At 36.1% G+C, this 24,406-nt stretch overlaps 1 long non-coding RNA gene across 1 annotated transcript in view; it reads left to right on the top strand.

The window, feature by feature from the left end:
* Window positions 1-23,408, top strand: part of LOC132369702 (uncharacterized) — a 42,726-nt gene extending 19,318 nt beyond the window's left edge. The window contains exon 3 of the long non-coding RNA XR_009504463.1: window positions 23,323-23,408. This is a non-coding gene — a long non-coding RNA (uncharacterized LOC132369702). The remainder of the gene's footprint in view (window positions 1-23,322) is intronic.
* Window positions 23,409-24,406: the final 998 nt, after the last annotated feature.

The following is a 24,406-nucleotide window of genomic DNA, read 5'->3' on the forward strand; positions in this document are numbered from 1 at the left end:
ACAGTTCTCAAGTTATCAATTTGTTCTATTTTAGGACTTAATTTTTAAGTTGGCTATTTCTAAATGGAGGAATTAAAATTGTTAAAAACATTATGATACATCAAATAGATGAAATATTATTGAGCTAATAAACATAAAATAACAAAGAAATAGGTCAATTTTTTAAAATATTTGAAATTTAAAATCAATTACAAAAATCAAAATGCAAATCTATAGTAGCACAAGGATTGCATCTGTGCAAAAAAAGTCATCAAAGCAAGTAGATAAAAACTGTATAGTAGTAATAAAATTAATCAGAGATTATTACTTTTTCTTAGGAAACTTCTCCAATATTATTGTTATATTACTTATTAAATAAAATATTCTAAAATTAAAAATAAATTGCTTGAAACCCAAGGAAACTTTTGATAGAAATGCAAAATAAACCTTGGCAAATAGAACATTTTTATTTTGGACAGAGATAGAAATTATGAAAGAAGACTTCTCAGTATCATGAAACAGGATTATAAATGACTTATTGATTCTGAGATTTGATATAGATTAGAAACTAATACAGCTATTTTCTACTTATAAGAGTTGAAAATAATTTGACCAGCTCTCTGTCCTGTTTATCTATCTTCACTTATGGAAGGAACATAAGAGAATTATCTCTGCTCTGTGTTGGGTCTTACATTAATTCTATTTGCTGGTAACAGTTTGTTGCATCAATAGTTGTTATAATAAATAAATAATGGTCATCAATATTTAGATAGCATATGATGTGTTGTGCTTCCTCAGGCAGTAAAAATACACAGGCAGGGAGATACATCTACTATGTGAATCTCTGCTTGCTTTCATACCACTTCCTCTACAAGGCTTTCAAACAGTCCCTAGTAAGTGTTTTTCAGTGTGAGTGGTTGAAATTTTAAGAAAATGAACCTGGAGGTTATGGGACGGGTGGATGAGTACAGGGAATACTTAGGGATAAGGAAATCCTGATTCTCTTTTAATAGTGAAGGCATGCAACAATGAAGATATGGCTGAGCATCCAAGCAATAGGAAAGAAAAGGGAGGAATGTGTGTGTAGGAGCTAGATAATAACATAAGAGGTGGAGAGAAGCAACGCATTAGAAAATTTACATTCGTTCCCTTGTCAAGTTTAAAATTTTTAAATAAAATTTCATACAAGTTTAACAGAAAGGAAAATCACTGTAAAATATCAGAAATAAGTTAAAATGTTACATTTTTCAATAGTTGAAATATGGATGTTTTTCTTCTTTTCTCTCCTTTTAATACTGAGCATATATTTTTGTAAGGGGAAAATACACTTTAAAAAAATTTCACTGTGCCTCCTCATCTTTTTTGTTTGTCTTCTGAAACCAGTACACCTATCTATTTTTTCTACATAAACTGTTTAAATAATTTTTTAGAACCTAAAGATATTTTATGTGGAGTAAAAATATCTTGGCATTTATTTAAACATCCTTTTTGTAGCCTTAAAAATTCTTCCCAGCTTTGATATTACACTTGTAATTTTGGTAGGGGAATACAAAGTATAGGGATATTTAGGTGTATTCCTAGTTCTTCAAAGCTTGCCTCATACACCTACTTTTCTACTCTATCTTCTAATACTCTTTCCATGACACATTTAATTTGTTTTTTTTTTGTGCCCCCTCAACTGAAACGACACCATTTACCCTTTTTTTTGGCCACAATCCCAAGGCTAAATCTCTTCTCTCCTTTCATTTTTCTTGGCCTCACTGTTGTCCTCAGTGTGTTACATGATCCTATCCTTAAACTAAAAACAAGTTGTGTAAAGAAAATGATACTATGAATTAGCTGAAAAGTTACATTTTTCTAAACCACTGCACAGGTCAATTAAATGGCCACTATAGAAGCATTTGGAGAAGTTGAAAGAGAAAACAGATGTTTGAAAATAGAATTTTGAATGTAAGATTATTTAGACAACAAATGATATTTATTTGAAAATTGATCAATCTTTCTGTATATCTGTCTAATCTTTGTTGTGTTAAACAATAACTGCCTGTGATATAATAAAAAACATCTTGATTTTGGTCTCACATCATTCCTTGAAAATATATTCATTTACTATATAGGCTGGCTTTTTACTCTGCGGGTATGAAAGACCCTTAAAACTGGACATTTTATCTTCTGGGTATGTCCACATTTCCATAGTGGAGTACCTTTTACTTGAGTTCCCTTGACACAGGCAAACGAATGTCTTATCTGCGTAGTCAATGCAGCTCTTTCCTTAATTCCTTGAAATTCAACACCAGTTTCTGCTGCTTGGTCCTCTACCCCTCTAACAAGGCTTATTGTGAGGACAAAAGTTACCTTACTCTGGCTCTCTTTCTCTTTTACGTTCGCAGAATATACTCAAGAGTCCTGTAACTTGACAACCTTTGGGAGTGCAAACTTATTCTATCAAAAATTGAAGCAAAATAAAACAAAATTGTCTCATGGCTCAGCCTGCAAAGCAACTAGTAAGCCTATTGGTCTCTCTGTAGATTTTCAGTTGAGAGTGTCATCTTTATCATTTTCTTTACACAAATTTTTAGTTTGTAAAAAAAAAAGAAAAGAAAAGAAAAAGAGTATTCCCTATCTACAGGGATACACATGTCAATGTGTGATGATGCTTACTACTGATGTTCACTTTCTCCAGAATTAAGGTGAAGGAGGTATTTTATTTTACACATAGTAGCTTATACCTCTAATCCCCTACCCCTATCTTGTCCCTCCCCATTTTTCTCTCCCCACTGGTAACCTCTAGCTTGTCCACTATAGCTGTGAGTCTGTTTCTTTTTTCTTATGTTCACTAGTTTGTTTTATTTTTTAAATTCCAAGTATAAGTAAAAACATACAATATTTGTCTTTCTCTGTCTGACTTATTTCACTAAGCATAATATCCTTCAGATCTATCCATGTTGTTGCAAATGGCAAAATTTTATTATTTTTTAGGACTGAGTAGTATTCCATTGTTGTGTGTATGTGTGCATGTGTGTGTGTGTGTGTATGTATATATATACTATATATGTGTATATATCACATCTTCTTTATCCATTCATCTGTTGATGGACACTTAGGTTGATTCCATATCTTAGCAATTGTAAATAATGCTGTTATGAATATTGAGGTGCATGTATCTTTTCAAATTAGCATTTTCATTTTCTTCGGATATACACTGAGGATTGGAATTGCTGGATCATAGAGTAGTTCTATTTTTAGTTTTCTGAAAACCTTCATACTGTTTTCCACAGTGGCTACACAAATTTACATTCCCACTAACAGCATACAAGGGTTCTCTTTTCTCCACATCCACACCAATATTTATTATTTTTGATGGTAGCCATTCTGACAGTTGTGAGGTGATACCTCATTGTGATTTTGATTTGCATTTCTCTTGATGATTAGCAATGTTGAGCATCTTTACATGAACCTCTTGGCCATCTGTACATCTTCTTTGGAAAAAATGTCTATTCAGGTCTTCTGTCCATTTTTTAATTAGGTTATTGTTTTTTGATATTGAGTTGTATGAGCTGTTTAGATATGTTTGGATATTAACGCCTTGTCAGTCATTCCATTTGCAAATATCTTCTCCCATTCAGTAGGCTGTCTTTTCATTTTGTTTCTAGTTTCCTTCACTGTTCAAAAGGTTTTAAGTCTAATTAGGTTCCATTTGTTTATTTTTGCTTTTATTTCCCATGCCTGAGGAGACAAATACAAAAAAAAAATATTGCTAAGATTTATGTCAAAGAGTGTACTGCTTATGTTTTCTTCTAGAAGTTTTATGGTTCCCATCTAACATTTAGGTCTTTCTCACTGCTTTAGTTTCTAAATCAACAGGGATAATCTCTCAGGATGACTTTTAGGATTAAATGAGAACAGTGGCCAAACTGTAGTACATGCTGTTATTTTGATGTTCTTATATTTTTATATTCTTATAACATACTGTTATAAAAATGTGTATTGTGCTACTTTTTGATGGAATATTTTATATATTTATTAAGTTTGTTGGTCGAATGTGTCATGTAAGGCCTGTGTTTCCTTGTTGACTTTCTGTCTGTATGATTAGTCCATCGATGTAAGTGAGGTGTTAAAGTCTCTTTCTATTATTGTGTTACTCTTAGTTTCTATCTTTGTCTGTTAATATTTGCTTTATATATTAGGTTGTCCTATGTTGAGTGTGTATATATATAGATGTATATACTATTGTTATATCTTCTTGAATTGATCCTTTGATCATTATGTAATGTCCTTCTTTGCCTCTTGTAACAGTCTGTTTTAAAGTCTGTGTTTTCTGATATAAGCATTGCTACCCCAGCTTTCTTTTGATTTCCATTTGTATTGAACAACTTTCTCCATCCCTTCACTTTCAGTTCATGTGTGTCTTTAGATCTGAAGTGAGTCTCTTGGAGGCAGCATATATATGGGTCTTGTTTTTGTATCCATTCAGCCACTCTATGTATTTTGATTTGAGCAGTCTATTTATATATAATTATTGATATATATGTAATTGTTGCCACTTTGTTAATTGTGGTTGTTTTGTAGTTCTCTTTTGTTCCTTTCTTCTTCTTTTGTTTTATTCTTTATGATTTGATGACAATCTTTAGTTATATGTTTGGTTTCCTTTCTCTTTTTTTGTGTATTATCTATTATAGATTTTTGGTTTTGTTTAGCATGAGTTTTATGTATAGCATTCTCTCTATATACTTTATTATTTTAAGTTATCTCTTAATTTCAAATGCATTTCAACAACCTCCAATTTTTACTCTCCTCCCCTCATGATTACTATTTTTGTCACCATATTTTACATCCGTTTTGCATATTCCTTAATTTTTATTGTGGATATAGATTATTTTACTCCTTTTGCTTTTTAAACTTCTTACTTACTTTGTACATGGTTGATTTACTATCTTTTCTGTATATTTGTTTTTGCCAAAGCTCTTTTCTTTCATAATTTTCTTATTTCTGGTTGTGGCCTTTTCTTTTTTCACTTAGAAAATTCCCTTTAACATTTCTTGTAAAGCTGGTTTGGTGGTGCTAAACTCTTTTAACTTTTGCTTTTTTGTAAAACTTTTGATCTCTCTATCAAATCTGAATGAGAGCCTTGCCAGGTAGAGATTCTTGGTTGTAGGTTTTTTCCTTTCATCATTTAAAATAAATATATCATGCCACTGCCTTCTGGCCCACAGTGCTTCTGCTGAAAAGTCAGCTGATAACCTTATGGTAGTTCCTTTGTACGTAACTTGTTGCTTTCCCCTTGCTGCTTTTAAAATTCTCTTTATCTTTAATTTTTGCCATTTTAACTACAATGTTTCTTGGTGTGGTCCTCTTTGAGGTAATCCTGTTTGGAAATCTCTGTGCTTCCTGAACTTGGATGTCTGTTTCCTTTCCCAGGTTAGGAAAGTTTTCAGCTATTACATCTTCAAGTAAAATCTCTGCCACTTTGTCTTTCTCTTCTCCTGGGACCCCTATAATGTAAATGTTATTTCACTTGATGTTGCCCCAGAAATCTCTGGGACTTTCCAAATTGCTTTTTTAATTTTTTTTTTTTATTTTTTCTATTCAGCTTCAGTGATTTCCACTTCACTGTCTTCCAGCTCACTGATTGTTCTTTCATATCATTTAGTATATTGTTGTTTCCTTGTAGTATATTTTTCATTTCAGTTATTGAATTCTTCATCTCTGTTTGATTGTTACTTATATTTTCTATCTCTTTATTAAAAACTTCTAACTGCTTGCTCTATTTATCCATTCATCTCCCAAGTTTTTTGATCATGTTTATTATTATTACCTTGAACTCTTTCTCAGGTAGAAAGGTATCTCCACTTCACTTAGTTTTTCTTTTGGAGTTTTATCTTGTTCCTTCATTGGGAACATGTTCCTTTGTTGCCTCATTTTGCCTTTTTTGCTTTTTTTATTTCTATGTATCTAGTAGGTTGGCTATGTTTCCCAATCATGAATAAGTGACCTTTTATAGGAGATCCTGTGCGTTTCAGAAGCACAATCCCCTCTGCTCATGACAGCCATATACTTTAGAGGTGGCCTCTATATGGGCTGTGTGGGTTCTTATATTGTAGTGGGCTGACAACTGTGGGCAGGCTGGTGGGTGTGACTGGGCCTCAGTTTGGTTGGTTGCCAGGCCCTGCCTTATGTGGAGGCTGTCAGCTGCTCGTTGGCAGGGCCAGGTCATGAAGAGTCTGGCTGTGGAAACCCAGTGGTCCTGGGGCTTTTGCTGGCTTACTGGTAGGCAAGGTCAGGGTCCGGGAGCTCCTAGAGCCAGTGCCCATTCACCGGATCCTGGTACTTGTGCCAGGCCACTGGCAGGCAGAGCCAGGTCATGGGGTCTGGCTGCAGTGCCCAGGGATCCCAGAGCTGATGTCTGACTGTTGTTGTGTGGAGCTGGTTCCTGACATGGCTGGTTGAGGGACCCGTGGTGTCCTGAAGCTTGTGTTGGCCTGCTGGTGGATGGAGCTGGGCCTCAGCTGGTCCCAGGGTTGATGCTGGCCTGCTGGTGTGTAAGCTGGGTCCTGTCATGTCAGACTGCAGGACAGGTTTTCACCCACTGGTGGCTGGTTTTCACCCACTGGTGGGTGAGACTGGTCCCAAGTCTAGAGAGCTTTCTTGCGGGTAGGGCCAGGGCCCAGAGGATACTGGGGCTGGTGCCTGCCCACTGGTGGGTGTAGTTAGGTCCCAGGATCACTGGTTGCAAGGGCCCTGGAGGTCCTGGATCTAGTGCCTGAACACTGTTGTGTGGAGCCTAGTCCTGGGCCCTCTGGTGGGCAGGCTGTATCCAGGGGTGCCTGTGGGCTCAGAGGGTCTGAAGGCAGCCTGTCTGCTGGTTGGTGATGCTGTGTCCCTGACAAGTTAGATGCTTGGTATCCCAATATTGGTTCCTACAGGCTTGTGGGTGAGGGCAATATAGAGGAAGGATTCCAAAATTGTGCTTACCAGCACCAGTATACACGAGATAGAATGAGCTCCCAAAAATGTCTGTTGGCAGTGTCTACATCTCAGAGTGAGCTCCAGTTGCCTCCTGACTCTCCAGGAAATTCTCCAAGATCAGCAGGTAGGTGTGAAACAGGGTCCTTGCAAATTACTGCTTCTGCAAAGTATTTTAAAGCTGTGAGATTTTGTGTGCTCCCTTAAGAGTGGAGTCTCTATTCCCACAGCTCTCTGGCTCTCCTGAAAGTAAGCTCTGCTGGTCTTCAAAGCCAAGTGTTCTAGGAGCTTGTGTTCCTGGCACAGGATCTCCCAGATTAGGAGTCTGATGTGAGGCTCAGACACCTCGTTCCTTGAGGGGAACCTCTGTAATAATCATTATTCTCATGTTTGTGGATCACCCACCTGGGGGTATGGGTCTTGAATATAACACAACTCAGTCCTTCCTACCCATCTCATTGTTGTTCCTTCTTTATGTCTTTAGTTGTAGTTCTTTTCTGGTTTGTTAGTTGTTTTGTAAATAGTTGTAATTTTGGTGTGCCCATGAGAGGAGGTGAGCTCAAGGTCTTTCTACTTTGTCATCTTGCTGGTTTTTTCATTCAATATTATGGCCTGCTTATAGTTACATCACACTTTTATATATATATTTTATCCATATCTTTCTTTTAATTGGTATACTTTATTTACATTTGATGTAATCACTGTTTTCTTAAGGCTTAAGTCTGGCATTTTATTTTTTTTATTTTCTGTTTGTTCCTTATTTTTTATTACTTTGTTTTATTTCCTTTCCTCCTATATGTTACTAGAACATTTTTTAGAATACTATTTTAATTTATCCATACTATTTTAGGTATATCTCTTATATAATATTTTATTGGTTTCTCTAGTTATTGCATTACACATAGATAATTTATCAGAGTCTACTGGGTTAAACATTTTAACAGTTTGAGTTTAGTGTAGAAATATTTCATTGTTTTAACTCAACAATCCTCTGTAGTTTATAATATAACTGTCTTAAATATTTCCTCTACATATATTGAGAATCACATCAGAAAATATACTTCTTGTTACAACACTTAAACAGATATTAGAAAACTCAAAAGGAGAAAGAAAACTTTTTGCTCTTTTTATTGTTCTTTCTTCTTTTCTGATGTTCTAAGATTTATTTTACCATTCCTTTTTATTTAAGTAATTTCCTTTGGACATTCTTTTAGAGTAGGTTTGCTCATGATCTGATAATGTTTTTATTTCCTTTTCATTTTATATCATGGCTACTGTGAATAGTGCTGTAAAAAATATGAAGGTGCAGATTCTCTTCAAAATACTGATTTTATTTCCTTCAGACATATACCCAGAAGTGAGACTACTGGATCACATGATAGTTGTTTTTAATATGTTTTGAGGAACCTCCATACTGTTTTCCAGAGTGGCTGCACCAATTTACGTTCCAGCCAACAGTGCACAAAGTTCCCTTTTCTCCAAATCTTTGCAAACATTTGTTGTCTTTTGTCCTTTTGAAAATAGTCATTCTAAGAGGTGTGAGGTGGTATCTTATTATGGCTTTGATTTACATTTTCCCTGATGATTAGTGATATTGAACATTTTTTCATGTACATGTTTGTCTCCTTGGGAAAGAATATTTATTCAAGTTCTTTCCCATTTTTAAACAGGCTTTTTGCTATTGAATTGTGTATGAGTACCTTTTATATTTTGGATATTAAACATATATTTTTAAATATCAGGTTGGTGAATATTTTCCCATTTTATAGGTAGGCTTTTCATTTTGCTGATTGTTATTTTTAATTTTATTTATTTATTTATTTATTTATTTTTGGCTGTGTTGGGTCTTCATTTCTGTGCGAGGGCTTTCTCTATTTGCGGCAAGCGGGGGCCACTCTTCATCGCGGTGCGTGGGCCTCTCACTATCATGGCCTCTCTTGTTGCGGAGCACAGGCTCCAGACGTGCAGGCTCAGTAGTTGTGGCTCACGGGCCTAGTTGCTCCATGGTATGTAGGATATTCCCAGACCAGGGCTCAAACCCGTGTCTGCTTCATTAGCAGGCAGATTCTCAACCACTACACCACCAGGGAAGCCCCTTGCTGATTGTTTATATTGTTGTGCAGAAGCTTTTAAGTTTGATATTGTCCCATTTGTTTATTTATGATTTTATTGTTTTCACTTTTGGTGTCATATCCTAAAACTCATTGCCAAACCCAATGTCAAGGAGGATTTCCCTATGTTTTTTCCTAACAGTTTTACAATATTTGGTCTTAAATTTAATTTGTTAATCCATTTCAAGTTAATTTTTGTGAGTAGTGTAAGATAGGGGTCAAATTTCATTTTTTGGCATGTGAATATCCAGTTTTCACAATACCCATTTATTGAAGAGCCTATCATTTTCCTATTTAGTATTTTTGATTTCCTTGTCAATTATTAGTTGACTGAATGTGCGTGGGTATATTTCTGGGCTCTCAATTGTGTTCCATTTTTCTATGCATCTTTTTTTATGACAATAACATACAGTTTTGTTCACTAGAGCTTTGTAATAAAGTTTATAATTAGGAATTGTGATGCTTCCAGTTTTGTTTTTTCTTTGTGAAGATTGCATTGGCTATTCTGGGCCTTTCGTATTTCCATACAAATTTCAGGATTTTTTTTTCCATTTCTGTGAAAAAAGCCATTGGAATTTTGATAAGGATTGCATTGAATCTGTAGATTGGTTTGGTGTGTTGTATGGACATTTTCACACTACTAATACTTCTGATCCATGAACATGTGATATATTTCTGTTTATTTGTGTCTTCTACAATTTTTTAATAAATTTTTTGTAGTTTTCATCATACAGGTCTTTCACCTCCTTGATTAAATTTATTTCTAATGATTTTATTTTTGATGCTATTGTAAATGGGATTGTTTTTTTATTTCTTTTTCAGATAGTTTGTTGTTAGTGTATAGAAATGAAACTGATCTCTATATGATGATTTTGTATCCTGCAAGATTAATGAATTTGTTGATTAGTTCTCACAGATTTTTGGTGGGGTCTTTAGGATTATCTGTATAAGAGAATAACATCTGCAGGGAAAATTTTACATCTTCCTTTGTTATTTGGATACTTTTTATTTTTCTTGCCTGATTGCTCTGTCTAGGACTTTCAATACTATGTTGAATAAGACTGGTGAGAGTGGGTATCCTTGTCTTGTTCTAATCTTAGTGGGAGAGTTTTCACTCTTTTACCATTGAGTATTATTTTAGATGGGTGTTTGTCATATATAGACTATATTATGTTGAGATACATTTCTTCTATACCAATTTGTTGAGAGTTTTAACATTATACAATGCTGAATATTTTTAAATGCGTTTCTTCATCCATTGAAGTCATGCTATGATTTGTATTTTGTATTTTATTAATGTGGTATATAATATTTATTGATTTATTTATGTGGAACCATCCTTGCACTGCAGAGATAAATCCCACTTGATTATGGTATATGATCATCTTAATGTGCTGTTTTATTTGGTTTGCTAGTATTTTTTTAAAGAACTTGTGCATCTGTACTCATCAGGGATATTGGACAGTAGTTTTCTTGTATTGTCCGTATTTGGCTTTGGCATCAGAGTAACGCTGCCTTCATAATATGAGCTTGGAAGTGTTTCTGCCTCATCAATTTTTTGGAAGAGTTTGAGATGATTGGTGTGAATTTTCTTTCAGTATTTGGTAGAATTAACCAGTGGAAACACCTAGCCCTGGGAATTTCTTTGTTGTGAGATTTTGATTACTATTTTAATCTCTGTATTCATTATTGGTCTGTTCAGATTTTCTGTTTCTTCATGATTCAGTCTTGGTAGATTGTATGTTTCCTGAAATTTATTCATTTCTTATAGATTATGCAATTTGCTGACATCAGATTGTTCATAGTATGCTCTTATGATCCTTTCTATTTCTGTGGTATCAAACATAATGTATCATCATTTATTCCTCATTTTGTCTTCTCTCCTTTTTTATTAGTTAATATAGTTAAAGATTTGCCAATTTTGTTTATCTTTTAAAAAAATACCTCTTAGTTTCATTTATCTTTTCTGTTGTTTTTCTGGTCTCTATTTCATTTGTTTCTGCTCTGCTCTTTGTTATTTCTTTCCTTCTCCTAACTTTGGGGTAGTTTGTTCCTTTTTTCTATTTCCTTTAGGTATAAAGTTTGGTTGCTTACATATGCTTATATATCTTTTTTGTTCTTAAAAACAAGCTTTTTTTGCTATAAATTCCCTCTTAGAACTGCTTTTGTTGCATCCAATAAGTTTTAATATATTAAGTTTCCATTTTTCTTCCTTTCAAGACATTTTATTTCCCCTTTGATTTCTTCTTTGAGCCATTTATTGTTCAGTGGTTTATTGCTTAATTTCCACACATTGTGATTTTTTTTTCATTTTTCTTTCTGCTATTATTTTCTACTTCCTGGTTGAAAAGTACTATGTATGATTTCAGCCTTTGCTGAGACTTGTTTTGTGACATATCATATCTATTCTGGAGAATGTTCTGTATGTTCCTGGGAAGAATGTGTATTCTGCTACTATTTGGTGGAATGTTCTGTATATATTTGTTAGGTCCATTTTGTCCAAGGTATAGTTCAAATCCAATGTTCTCTTATTGATTTTCTATGTGGATGATCTATCTATTTTTAAAAGTGATGCACTGAAGCCCCTCCTAGTCATGTACTGTTGTCTATTTCTCCTTTCAGATTTGTTAGTATTTGCTTAATATTAGGTTGGCCGAAAAGTTCGTTCAGGTTTTTCCATAAGATATTAAGGAAAAACCCAAACAAACTTTTTGGCCAACCCAATATTTTTAGGTGGTCTGATGTGGAGTGCATGTATTTACAAATTTTAAATACTTTTGATGAACTGACCTCTTTATAAGTATATAATGACCTTCTTTGTTTATTACTATTTTGCTTGACATAGAATAGTTACTCCTGACCTCTTTTGGTTTCCAATTGCATGGAATATATATTTTATCCCTTCACTTTGATTCTGTGGATGTCTTTAAAGCTGAAGTAAATCTCCTACATGCAGCATATAGTTTGGTCTTGTTTTAAAATTCATTCAGCAACTCCTTTGCTTTTTGAATGGAGAATTCAATTCAATTCTCTTTCTTTGTTGAACCTCTCATTTTGTCTATGTATTCTTTTCCTAATTTTATTTAGTAATCTGTCTGGGTTTACTTGTAGTTTACTGAAGTTCTTTAAGAGAGTTATTCTGAATTCTATGTTGGGGAGTTCATACAATCTCCATTTTTTATGGTCAGTCATTGGAGTTTTCTTTGTGGGGTATCATGTTTTCTTGATTAGTCATGATCCTTGTGGTTCTGCTTTGGTGTCTGCACATTTGAGGAAGTAAGAACCTCTTCTACTCTTTACAGACTGGCTTCAGCTGCAAAGACCTTTACATGTCAGCCCAGCCTGAGGTTCTAGGTGAACCATATCATGGTTCTAGATACCATATCATGGTATCTGCAGGCAGGCTTGCTCCTGGAGTACTTGGGCAGACAGGTCTGGTTCCTGGGCCCTAGGTGGGCAGTCTTGGTGCTTATGTTCACAGGGATGGATCTAGAGCCTAGGTTCACTGGGGTGGGTCTGGTTGCTTGAGTTTGATGTGATGGGCCTACAACCTGAGTCTGTGTGGGCAGACCTGGATGTTGGATCCACAAGGGCCAACCAGACCCTAAGTTCCACTGGTGTGGCCTGACATCTGGGTCCATAGGTGTCTGTCTAATATTAGCATGTGCTGAGTTGCTGGTTTCACAGGAGTTCACCTAAGCCTGAGGCTGGGGAGTTGGCCTGACACCAATGTGAACATGGAGCCTGGGGCTACATTTGTTGGCCTGAATCTCGAACTTTGGGAACCAGTCTGGCACTGAGGCAGACCCAGAGCCTGGGTGCATGGGAGCCAGTCTTGAGGCTGGGCTGCTGCTAGAGTATTTTCACAGCCTGGGTCTATAGTAGTTGGGCTGGCACTGTGGTCATACTGGACCCTGGATTCACATATGTCCACCTGGACCCTGGGTTCTAGGGGCTGATTGGGAGCCTGGAGCCACAGGAGTCAGGGGAGCTGGCCAGTACTAGATTATGCCTAAAGCCTGGATTTGAGGGAGTCCACTGATGGCTCTGTGCCACTGCAGCCAGACTGTGCCAGAGTGGGCTGGAAGCCTGGGTTGGCAAGAGACTGCCTGGAGCATGGGGTCACAGGAGCTGCCTAGGGCCATGGAAACTGGTTAGTGTTGGGGTAGGCTCAGAACTTGGATTTGCAGGAGCCTTCAGCGAGCCACCTAGGAATGTGGGAGTTGGTCTAGGGCAGGAGCAGCCCAGCTCTTGGATCCACAGTGAAGTCAGATGCTTACTTCCCTCTCCTTGTCCAGTGGGGAAGGTGTCTCACTCCAAACTGGGTTTCTTGGTCTTGGGAGTGGGATGATGGAAGTAAAATGAATCTATTTTTCCTACTGTCCTGAATGTGTCTTTTTTCATTTGTGTGCTTTACCCAAGTGCTGTAATCTGTCACCTAGAATCCTTGGTTCTTGTGAAGGTATTTTTGGGCACAGATGTTTTTCAAACTGATTTTTCTGGCTGAGGAGATGAACACCAGAAATTCCTTTGCTGTCATTTTGCTCAATTCACTGAATTTTTTTATCTTTCCTTTCCATTCGGTGATTGAGCCCATCCAGTAAATTTTTGGGTTTTTAAATTTTTTAGTTTTATAATTTTCATTTATTTCTTCATATCTTCTGTTTCTTTGATGAGAATTTCTTTTTTTCCCCACTTGTGTCAATCATGTTTATAATTTTCATGGAATCTTTATGATAGCTGCTTTAAAATCCTGTCACAATTCAACATCTGTGTGATCTCAGTGTTGGCATCTGTCGATTATTTTTCACATTCAACTTGTGATTTTCTCTTTTGGTGGGACAAATGAGTTTTCATTGTTTCCTAGGTATGGTGGGTATAATATTAAAAGACACTGGATCTTATTTAAGTCTTCTGTTTTAGTAGACTTTCTCTGACACTGTACCAGTGGAAAAAAGGGTAGTATTGCCTTGTTACTTCTAGAAAGGGGTAAAAGTTCAGGTTTACCACTAGACCTCCTTTGATGCCTTTGGTAGGGAAAGTTTACTTCATTGGTTGGATGGAGCATATATTTCAGATTCCCCACTAGGCTTTCACTGACATTACCCTGGCTGTGAGGGAGAGGAGTTCCTGGTTACTGGTTTCTAGGTGGCCTCCACTAACACAATGGGAAGAGAGGGGAATCATTATCATGATGTGACAGTGAAAGTTGCATTCCCACTCTGCATCCTCTTACACAGGCCTTGGGGATATATGGTGCCTTATGGTGGTTGGAGTCAGCATCCCCACTTGTTCTCCACTGACACTATGGAGGGGGTCCTTGTCACCACTGGATTGGGATGAAACCCCCAGCTCCTCACTCTGTCTGCTCTGAAACCAGCCTGGGGAACAGGCTGCAAGGGTGACTCATTACAGACCAGAAAGAATAGAAGTCTAGGGTGTTCATTTGGCCTTTTCTGATGGGGGTGAAGATGGTACCATGGGTTCCTTCACCATGTTTGCTGAGATGAAACAGTTATTGCCTAAAATTTCTGCCTTGCTGGGTTGCTTTTTTCCTCGTCTTAGGAAGAACAAGTTTTCTTGTTGCTTTTTTGTTGTTGTTGTTCTCATTGGCTTTTCCAAGTTGCCACCTTCTTTAGCACCAAGTCTGGAATTTGTGAGGCAAAAAGAAAACCCGGGTATAATGGTCAGTTTCATGTGTCAATGTGGCTATGCTGTAATACCCAGTTAGTTATTCAACCGAACATTAACCTAGGTGTTACTGTGAAGGGATTTTGTACATGTGATTGAAGTCTGTCATCAGATTACTTAAAGTGAGGAAGGTTATTGTACATAATCTTTGTACAATAATAGTTTTATTTAATCAACTAAAAGACCTTAAGAGCAAAATTGACGCTTCCTTGAAGAAAACAAATTTTGCTGGTGGATGCAGCTTCAGCCTGTGCCTGAAAGTACTAATCTGCCTTTCCCAGTGGACCACATGACAGCTTTTGAACTCGCCTTGCCAACCTCCTCAATCATATAGACCATTTCCCTGCAATAAATATTTTCATACCAGGAAGTGATGTTCTGCTGTAACAAATCCCTAAAATATGGAAGTAGTTTATAATTGGATAATAGGTAGAGGCTGGAAATTTTAGGAAGCATGATAGAAAAAGCCTGGATTCCCTTGAACAGACTGTTGGAAGAAATATGAATATTAAATACAGCCAGTGAGGACTCAGGAGGAAGTAAGGAGCATGGTAGAGGAAGCCTGTATTGTCTTAGAGAATACATACATCATCATAAGCAGAATGTTGGTAGAAATATTAATGTTGAAGGTTCTTCTAGTGAGAACTCCAAAGGAAATGAGGAACATGTTACGGAAAATAGAGGAAAGGAGGTTATTTCTGTATAATGGAGAAAACTTAGCTGAACTGAGTACTATGTTTATGTGGAAGCAGATTTTGTAAGTAATGAACTTGGATATTTAGCTGAAGAAATTTCCAAGAAAGTTGTTCAACGTTGAAGTTCTAACATCCAGTACCTTATTTGAAGACAGGGTCTTTACAGAGTTAATCAAATTAACATGAGGTCATTAGGATGACCCCTGCTCCAATATAACTGGTGCCCTTATAAGAGAGGGAAACTAGAACACAAGCACACATACAAAGAGAAGGCCATGTATACATGTTAAATGGTTATCTACAAGCCAAAGAGAAGCCTGAAATAGATCCTTCCCTCCTTAGGAGTAACCAGCCCTTTTAACACCTTGACTTTGGACTTTTAGCTTCTAGTATTGTGAGACAGCAAATTGTTGTTTAAGCCATATGGTGTCTGGTACTTTGTTATGGCAGCCCTAGAAAACTATTATATATACTGAACCAATTTTCAAAGTGAATGGATGGAGAAAGGAATATGGTAATTTGATTACTTCTCTCAGAAAATCTGATGCTCCCAATCAGTGTGTCTGAGATCTCTTATTCTTCCAACCTCGTTGCCTTTCCTTCAGACTAGCATTTCACTGGGAGTTGATAATCTTACTATTTAAATTTTGTTGCACCTGGGAGACAGTATAGATCCAAGCAGGCCTTAGAGTCATATTGCCTGGGCTTGCATCCTGGCTCTCCCTCCTATTGTTTGCGGGTGTCCTTTGGCAAGTTATTTACTGTTTTGTGCATCAGTTTCCACATCTTTTAAAGGTGTACAGTAATGATCTCACTTCTAATACTATAGTGAGAATTACATGAGGTAATCTCAATAAAATAAATGCTAAGCATAGTTTTCTCTTTTTTTTTTGCCTCATATTTTTGATCTTTATTCTACTCTTCTGGAAAAGATTCAAATCCACTTCTGTAGCTCTTTCACCTGGTGAGCAGTAGAGTATAGTGATGAAGAGCATGGACCGTGGAGATGAGCCAGGGCTTAAATGCAGGCTTTGCTCCTCACTTGGTTTGTGATCAAGGGTAAATTACTGAATGTGAGAGTTGCTGTGGAAATTAGATAAAAACAATGATTATAAACTACTCAGCCTGGTGCTTGGTACCTAGTACATATTCAATATTAGTAAATATTATGTGCACCTCCCAAGCTTTGCTCCATAGTCAGCTATTTCTTATGATTCAGCATATCATCATATACAGAGCTATGGTCAGCTCTTTGCACTGACTTTATTTTTTATATCCTCCCTTCCATTCTGGCTCATCTAATTCAGGCTTTTCAAAATTTCACGATGAGCAATCATTTCTCTTCCTATTTGTCTGCCCCAGTTTTTCACTGCATCACAAATGAACCACAAGTTCTTAGCTTTCAACCACCTATCTCTGTTCATATCTGCTTCTCTGTCTCCGGAATCCCATAATTTCCTGACATGATATCATGTCACAAGTATGCATGCTTTTTTATAGATTTGTTTTCTCTTGATTTCCTTCTCCCATTTTTTTCCTTCATCAATTTTCATGCTGTTGAATTTTTGAATAGCCTCCTATTTATCAATCATTTGACAACTTTCCTATTCCAAGAACAGTTTGAATAGATTTCTCTCAGAAGTACCTTTTTAGGAACATTACATGGATGGATTTAGGAACTTTTGTTTCCTCAATCATGCTTTATGTCACCCTTCTTAATATTTAGCATTTCATGGTTTAAATTCAATTTTAAAATATATTTCATAGTTAGATGTTTTTATGGGCTGAGTTGTGTTTCCCCTCCAAATTCACATATTGACATCCTAATCCCCAGTACCTCAGAAATTGATTTCATTTGGAGATAGGACCTTTAAGGAGGGAATTATTGTAAAATGAATCACATGGATGGGCCTTACTCTAATATGACTGGTGTCCTTATAAGAAGAGGAGATTATAACCCAGACATGAACATAGGAAGGACCATGTGAAGACAGAGAGAAGACCATCTACAAGCCAAGAAAAGCAGTCTCAGAAGACACCACTCTGATGACTCCTTGATCTTGAACTTCAACCCTCTGGAATTGTGAGAAAATAAATTTCTATTGTTTAAGCCACTCAATCTCTGGTATATGTTATGGAAGCCCTAGCAAACCGATACACATTTTTTTATGAATTTACACAAAATAAATGATTCTTTTTTGTAGAGAAAATCTTACCTTTGTAGAATAATGGTAATTATTATCTGCCCCCAATCAGTAAGAAATGCAGTTGGTTCCATGAAAAAGCAAATTTATAAAGCACAGAATAATATCAATTGTTGCTATTCCCAATTCCATTTGCATTTGTGTTAGATGAAATCTTCTGGATTCAAGATTCCTCTCCTTAAACTATGGAGCTCTTCTGACTGTTAATTGAAGACCAGGCCACAAATGACAAAATTTGAATTAATGAGTACAGTTAATGTTGAAGTAAATAAAATGAAACAGTTTAATAGGATCTTTTGGAAACATTTTCAATAATGTAAACAATATTGTATAAGCAGTTCTGAATTACCCAATAATTAGATAAAAACCATCAAAGACGAAACACTAATAAAAAATTGGAATTGATAAAATATATAGAAATATGCAACCACAAAATTTAGAAAGTGTTTTAGAAAAGTGGACAATGATAGTTCTTCAGTGCTTAGCTTTTGTTGAAAATCCTGGTCTAGTCCTGGGTGCAAATTATCTGTTAGAGTATATGAAAAACAAATGTTTTTCAGGCTTTGTTTTTGTTTGTTCGTTGCAAAACCTGGGATCATGTTCCAAGAAAAGTAACCACGCTATCAGTAGGCTTTCCTTCTAGCTTTGTTCTTATTTCTAGCTAGTCTTATAACTTCAAGAAGTCTTTCCTTTTTCAAAACTATTCTTTTGTAATTATCATAATTGTAAAAAATAATTTAGTTACACTACAAATCTAGCATGTTATCATGAGTTGTTCCCTATTAATAGTTCTCACTGCTCATAAACTTCCTTCTAACTCTGCTGGGCTTCACTTGAAGCAAGCCCAACACCAAGGTTTTCTTCTCCTCTGGGTGATTCTAAAGCAAGTAATCTGTAGACCCACCAAGAAAAAACAAATAAGATCTTAGTCTTCTTGGTCTGTTTCTTCCTTATACGTTTTTGTTTCTAATCCCTGTTTCACTTTACTTATTCTCAGAACAAAACCATTGATACTGATTGCATTTCCCATTCCAAGTGAAGCGTCTTTGACTTTGCTGATATTATTTCCTCTGTGTTCAACTTTCTGTACTCCCTTCCTGTGTTTAATTTCTATTTACCTTATTTTTATAAGTAAACAAAAATGCCATTTTACATGACCTCTCTTCCACAAACACCCACTGTGAGGTTAGGGAACTGTCTTCTTCATTTTCTTTATTTACAACTTTTGTAACTTTTATCATTTGATCCTGCAAATACCTGTTTACTTAACTGTCTCATTTACCAGACCTTTAGCTTCTTGAAGATAGTGATCATAGTTGGTTGTTTGTTTTTTACTGGGTAGTATAACACATTTACATAGTGGGCACTTAATATATGTTCACTGAAATAAACTAGAACATCATAAACAGACATTCTACCACATTTCTAAACTATATTTTTATTATATATATAATATAGTATTACACTATAATAACAAAAATCTCTTAATTCACTACAGAATATCAATGATCTTATAAGACAAGATTTCATATTTTCAAATATACATTCAGTTTACTCAAATGTAGGTATTTATAGAATGAAAGTTGGCAGGAGTTTAATAGAAAATAGCCAAAACTTTGCAGTTTGTGGCACGGAGCTTAAGAAGAAACTGTTTCTTGTTTGTACAAACATAGAGAATTTAGGTCACTAGACTATCCTTACATAGATTGAAACTGGTCCAGGTTATAGGCTAACCATCCTGCTCTCTAGCAAAATGTGCCCTGGGATGCTTAATGACCACAGGTGATCAGGACTTCAGCTTTATGTCTCATCCAATAAGGTCTCTTATCTCTCAAGACACTAAAATGAAGAATGAGTCATAAGGAAATCAATAGTGTTGTATTCAAACAAGGCTATTTAGACCAAAACACATTCCATTTTCTCATTAGCCATGGAGCCAAAGAAGTAAGGGAGTAGAATCTGCATTCATTTGAAATGGCACATAGATGGACCTCTTGGTTCCCACTGCCTAGTGAAGGCTCCAAAGTGCCCACAATTAAATGTATTTTATTAAAACTAACTTTAAAAATGCATGTTGTTTCCTCCCATTTATCCAATAATTGATTAATTACAGCCTGCTTTATTTCCCTCTGTCATTTTCTAGTTTCATTTGTCCTTTACATTTTTGAAGTTTGGTTGGCTTGGGAATTGTGTTTTAACTGAATTTTTAAAAGATTTGGAGATATTTGATTTCCTTTAAAAGAACATAATGTATTAATTTTCTAAAGTCATTAGTTGGTATATATGGATTTATTACTTCCCATTTTTTATGCTTTCCAACACAAAGCAGAGGTCATATAACTGGAAAGGCAAGATGGTTGTTTCTAACACCTTAGGAATTTGTTCATATTCTACTTCAATGTTATGAAATAGAAATATAATGTGAGTCACATATATAATTTTAAATTTTCTAGTAGCCATATTAAAGAGAATAAAAGAAACAATGAAATTAATTTTAGTGCTGTATCTTATTTAACCTAGTGTGAAATAAAATTCATATTTTATGGCAAGACAAGAAACATTTAAACATAAAAAAAATTATTCTCTGCCCTTTGGCTTCCTCTCCCCCCCACTACTGTGCATTGTGTATCTGCATTATACATCTACCAAACATCCCTCATTGGCAGAAATATCTGCTCAACCATAAGAACAACATGCTCCTAGCATCAACAAGACAACTCCCTAAGAGATAATATTCCTTCTTGATCTTGTAAGGGGCCACAGTGACACTTAGATCTGGATTGTGAATAATATGTCATTTAATGTAAAGCCAGCCCTGTGTCTCAAAAAACTTATATAACTGTGCCTTGACTTCTAACTGGTGGAACAGTTCTCAGAGCTTTCAGTGATATTCTTCATGGGTTATAATCCTCAAATTTGGCTCAAATAAAATTTTCCATTTCTTTCTTCGATCGACTGTTTAAATTTTTATCACCTGGTGACATTAGTATTGTACATCCAGAATGTTAGCATTTCAACATGCAATCAATATAAATATTATCAATGAGTTATTATTTTACTTTTTTTCTTAGTAATAAGTGTTTGAACTCTGGTGTGTATTTTACCCTTAGAGCATGTTTAAATTTACACTAACCTCACTTAAAGTGTTTAAGTGGCTACCATAGTGAACATCATGGCTCTACTTGATCTAACTATAGCACCACAGTAATAATAAATCCCTTTGGAAGTTGCATCATTGCATTTCACCATGTCCAAATATTAAAATCTCTTGAATATTACTCTCTCCCTCCATCACTACCACCACCAAAACAAATACAAAAAAAAGTGTGATTAATTTTACTTCAAAATGTCTGCAGACTGTACAGGATGTGATGGGTTTATGATCAGTGCTTAGAAAGCAGTTAACATTTGAATTAAGCCACATGAAGATAAAAACAGGCGATTACCCATTTTAACAGCTGCTAAGTGGTGTTAATTGCTGGCTGTAGACCACAAGCTGAGCAATTTTCTGTGTATTATACAAACAGAACAAAATAAAATAGAAGTTTAAAAAAAGTATTATCCCCATTATAATAAGGTACAGTATCTGGGAATATAATGTATCCTTATAACCTCTGCCATTTATGAAATTGACCATGAACAGATATTTATGAGAGAAATTATATATATATATGTGATTGCTCACTTTTATTTTCAAGTAGTAAATACTCAAAACGTTCATACATACAGTTAGAAGTGTTCTAAACATTTCATAAGTTATAAAACTGTCAGTGGATAAAGTTCTTGATATTTAAATTAATTAAGAAGAGATGTGGTTAAATGTTAGTTACAGGAAGGTGGGAAATATAAAGCATAGTTAAATTAGTTCTGTTAAGAACTGTTTAAAGAAGTGGAATTTATTAGATCATTAGACTGTGCTGACTGAGCTAAGTTCTATCAATATTTATTGACATTTCAGCTTCTGGTTTTAGTTCCTGAAATGATGACTAAAAAAATATTATTGGTTTCCATTTCCAATCAGTGGGGTTGTGAAACAATAAACTGATCACATGGAGAAATTAAAAGTGTTTGGTTATATAAAATGGTAAACATGATCATTATAGTTTATTCTTATTAATGCATATTGTTAAAATGAAGATATTGATTTGATATAGAATATTTCATGGTCTAGTTTAGGATATAAATTGATATTATTATTTTGGCAAAAGCTACTCACATACAGAGTCCCCTTGATTTCTTATTCTGTACAACCATCTGTTGATCAGTTTGGCTTTAGGGCATGAGTTTCGTAGTCCTATAATGTGACATGTATATTTTCAGTGGAGGTTATTGTGTGCTACATTTGCCACCTGATGCATGTTGTAATTTTATCTTTTACTACTAGGTCATTTCCCAACTCTAGCCAGGCTTTAACTATTATCAAATGGCCTCAAAATTCCCCTCAACTTGATGAAATTTTAGACATGCTTGCTTCTTCCCTACTATTGGCCCCTGACCACAACCCCTTTTCATAGAGCATTTCCTTTAGAGCAATTATAAATTTTTTCTCTGTCCCTTTGAGATGTAAATCTCCCAACCTCTTCCAGTGTTATAACTCAGACATGTCTTTCTCAAGGATTGGGGGCCATTTTTTTGAAACATAACATCAAGAAAGACAGGATTTCTATATACCAGTCTTTGTAAGATGACTGATGGCTGATTTGTTAAGCACCAATTAGCAAACACAGGTGGACTAATTATACTGACCAACCTCTCCCCTAATCCCCTCCAGTACTTTTCCACTAACTTATCCCAGTGCTTCAAAACTAATCTGACTTTTGTTTCAATGGACTTGGAGTTGAGTTCAATCTCTCTCCCCTACCACAATAGTCTAAATTCCTAATGTAATAATCTTGAATAAAATTTTCCTTCCTCTTTAATTTCATCCTGTTTGACTCTGGTGCAACTTTTCTTTGATTCTCTCAAAAGCCCCATATCTGGGCATAGAAAAAGAGGGCCTTGCAAATTTACTATATATAATTAAGTCTTACACTTATGGCATTCTAAAATCATCTGCATTAATCTAGTACTGATCTCCGGTGGCCTCGGCCTGCAGCAGCTTGAAGGAGGGTTTCAGTTCCCAGCCAGTGACTGAGGTCAGGTCCTGGCGGTGAGAGCACCAAATCCTAACCACTAGACCAGTGGTCAGTGACAAGCCCCTGGCCCTATGGCTTTGCAGAAAAAGAATTCCCACAAAGACAGAAAGTAGTGAAAGAAGTACAGTATTTATTAAGGGAAAGAAAGAGTACAGTACATGTGGATAGACACACGGGCGGGCTCAGAGACAGAGTCACGCGCTCATGGCAGTTTGAATCACTTTTATGGGGCATTTCTTCCGTGTTTCCTTTGACCAATCATTTTGATTTGCCTGGCTCAGAGTCCATATTTGGTGTATCTCAGGATTTTCCCATGTGTGCACACATCTCTTAGCCAAGATGGATTCTACCAAAGAGGCCTATGGGTAAGTGAGCATCAGTAGGCATCACTCCCCTTTTGACCTTCAAGGAGCCTTTCTGCGCATGTGTAGTTGGGGAGGTCTCCTGACTTCGAGAATAAGGAATAGGTGGTCTCTTATCTTCTTTCTAGGCAGGGCCCAGCCTCCTCTCTCACTTGTCCTGTTATTTCTGTCTCGGAGTATAGGTGCACAAGGAACGAACTCAAACCGTTTGCCCTGGTGGCCCATCTGTCTCCTGCCTCAGTACTACACAGCTCACAAAGATGTTTTATATGGAATTATTGGAGCATGGAGAAAGGTATGGAAAGAAATATCATCTGGTTGCCTTGGTTACATCAGAGAAGTAGAGATGCTGAATGTGAGAGAGGTAGAGCTTAACTCCTTTTATGCCTTCCTTTGTATTTTTTTAAACATCTTTATTGGAGTATAATTGCTTTACAATGGTGTGTTAGTTTCTGCTTTATAACAAAGTGAATCAGTTATACATATACATATGTTCCCATATCTCTTCCCTCTTGCATCTCCCTCTCTCCCACCCTCCCTATCCCACCCCTCTAGGTGGTCACAAAGCACCGAGCTGATCTCCCTGTGCTAGGCAGCTGCTTCCCACTAGCTATCTATTTTACATTTGGTAGTGTATATATGTCCATGACACTCTCTCACCCTGTCATATCTTACCCCTCCCTCTCCCCATATCCTCAAGTCCATTCTCTAGTAGGTCTGTGTCTTTATTCCCGTCTTGCCACTAGGTTCTTCATGACCTTTTTTTTTTTCCTTAGATTCCATATATATGTGTTAGCATACTGCATTTGTTTTTCTCTTTCTGACTTACTTCACTCTGCATGACAGACTCTAACTCCATCCACCTCACTACAAATACCTCCATTTCATTTCTTTTTATGGCTGAGTAATATTCCATTGTATACACGTGCCACATCTTCTTTATCCATTCATCTGATGATGGACACTTAGGTTGCTTCCATGTCCTGGCTATTGTAAATAGAGCTGCAATGAACATTTTGGTACATAACTCTTTTTGAATTATGGTTTTCTCAGGGTATATGCCCAGTAGTGGGATTGCTGGGTAGTATGGTAGTTCTATTTTTAGTTTTTTAAGGAACCTCCATACTGTTCTCCATAGTGGCTGTATCAATTTACATTCCCACCAACAGTGCAAGAGTGTTCCCTTTTCTCCACACCCTCTCCAGCACTTATTGTTTGTAGATTTTTTGATGATGGCCATTCTGACTGGTGTGAGGTGATACCTCA

Source organism: Balaenoptera ricei, chromosome 8 (assembly GCF_028023285.1).
Source record: "Balaenoptera ricei isolate mBalRic1 chromosome 8, mBalRic1.hap2, whole genome shotgun sequence".
Taxonomy (NCBI): domain Eukaryota; kingdom Metazoa; phylum Chordata; class Mammalia; order Artiodactyla; family Balaenopteridae; genus Balaenoptera; species Balaenoptera ricei.